Source organism: Atta colombica, unplaced genomic scaffold (genome assembly GCF_001594045.1).
Source record: "Atta colombica isolate Treedump-2 unplaced genomic scaffold, Acol1.0 scaffold145, whole genome shotgun sequence".
Taxonomy (NCBI): Eukaryota; Metazoa; Arthropoda; class Insecta; order Hymenoptera; family Formicidae; genus Atta; species Atta colombica.
The window spans coordinates 1,107,277-1,109,385 of NW_017259234.1; the positions used below are offsets into that span (position 1 = coordinate 1,107,277).

The window sequence follows — 2,109 nt, forward strand, 5'->3', positions numbered from 1 at the left end:
CGGGTATTGAGTTTTAAAAATACTTATGTTCACAGGACACTAAAACAAGTTTATTTTGTAAGTTTCAGAAAAATCTAAAAAAAATGGATTTTTTCGGAGAACGTCCTTAAAGTTTATCTACGGGCATAAGTCGGGATTTTCAGCGAAGAGGCGCCGCTCCAGCTAATTTCACACCACGTGGCCGGCCCTGGTCGTCGCTGCTGCCGCGCCGCAGCCGTCACAGGTCGCAGGCAGACCGCTCCGCTGGACGACAGGAACGTTAGGAACGGCGGAATCGGGAACGGCGGAGTCGTGAGACGTGAGAGTGTTGTCAGACGTAGTGCCCGTGTGCCCCCGAAGTGATAAATTGATTTCGTTCGACGAGAGACGGCACCGGCGCGCATCTATGGATATTCCTCGCGGTGAGTAGAGGTGCGTCGCGCCCGGTCCGGAATTCGGCCGGCGTACGATTAAAAAAAACGCGCGACCATGCGGCCGTCGAATACGGAATATATTGATTTTCCCGACGCACGGAATGGGCGTGCTGCTCGCCGCCGCTGCTGCCGCCGCCGCCGTCGTCGTCGTCGTCGTCACGTCGTCTGTCCGTGATCGTAATCCGTTTATCATCCTGGTCCTTCCTTCGATTCTTCCGCGTTCCCGCGTATTTTATCCAGCGTCGCGGACGTTCGGCCGAGCGATCCTTCCGTCCACGATGATCTTCGCCTTCACCGATTATCGCGATTCTCCCATCGTATACTCCTCGATGCGGCTCCATCATCGTGTCGAGTAAATAATCGCCGAACGGAGCTTCTCAAAACTAACCTCAAAGCAGCATCTCGATGACGGTACTATCCGTGCCGCCCGTGAACACACAACAAGGTGATACTAGGCAATCCAACGGGTGTCCCTCCCGAAATAGAGATGATTCACGAACGGGACGACGATTGACAGGAATGACAGGTCAGTCCGTCGCGATTTTACGATTCGCGACGAGATGATGACAGTTCGGGAGGTCGCTTTTTGCAATTTTTCTCCTACCTTCCTAATTGCACTCTGGAACCAAAATTTTTCTCAAATCCTTCAATTTCTATCCTCTAATTTTCTATCTCTATCCTTAATCGCCTGCCACAATAAGCCATTAGTTATAAATCAAAAGTCAAAAAATTGATCACAGTCGTCGCAATTTTTAACTTGTTACTTTTGATTTATGACTAAAGCGTGATTTACACAGGGCGACTTTTATTCACTAGAAGCCGCGTCTAGTGACGTCATAGCGAATTCGCTACTAAAAACTTCTAGACGTGGGTTCGTTTTTATAGCATATAATCGCGGCGAATACGGCTTTCAACGGTTGTCACTAGCTTATCGCTAAGAGTCTGTGCTCGTCTATCGATGTGATCGGATTATTGCATCATCATTTTTGGAAAGTTCGACCGGTTTCAAACGCGCAATTGAGTTTATGTTACTCTTTTAGACTTTCGTATTCCTCATATTGTTTTTTGTTTCTCGCCGCATAAGCGGCATTTTCGATTCTGGCCGTATCGACTCTGTGTTAGACTCTGTGTCAGGGCCATTCTCACGAAGAAGAAGCTAGATTGTCGCTGGCTTGTCGCTAGCTATTTGCTTCTCCAGAGCGAATTTTTACGTTGTCAGGGTGAAAAGACGAATTTTTCCAAAACGTCTCGGCCACTCAGACCATGAGCATCAGAGAATAATTATGTCATCGAATGACATACTTCGAGCCGCTGTTGTGCTTTGTGATCAATTATTCGCTTGATCATTAGCGATCACTTAACGCTGCGAAAAATTCAAAATTTTAATCGCTAGTGAATAAAAATCAAGTGTGTATAAGAAGCTTTCATCAGCGAATTCGCGGACGAATTAAGAAGCGTGCTTCAAGCGAATAGCAGAATCGAGAGATTCTCTGGAATTAATGACGTCACTAGACGCGGTTTCTAGCGAATAAAAATCGCCTCGTGTAAATCACGCTTAATCGTAGAAGGCCCATAATTACATCTCAATTCTCATGTGTTACGCGATTATAGGCTAGCTCCCTGCGATGCTTAGGATACACTGGATCGAGAGAGAGAGAGAGAGAGAGAGAGAGAGAGAGAGAGAGAGAGAGAGAGA

General features: G+C 47.0%; 1 protein-coding gene across 3 annotated transcripts in view; it reads left to right on the forward strand.

Moving 5' to 3' along the window:
• The first annotated feature begins 128 nt into the window (after positions 1 to 128).
• The window catches only part of LOC108685071 (talin-1), a 60,190-nt gene continuing 58,209 nt past the window's right edge, over positions 129 to 2,109 (forward strand). For all 3 annotated transcript variants that reach the window (XM_018189694.1, XM_018189695.1, XM_018189696.1), the window contains exon 1: positions 129 to 401. The gene's annotated coding sequence lies outside the window, so the exon portion shown is untranslated. The remainder of the gene's footprint in view (positions 402 to 2,109) is intronic.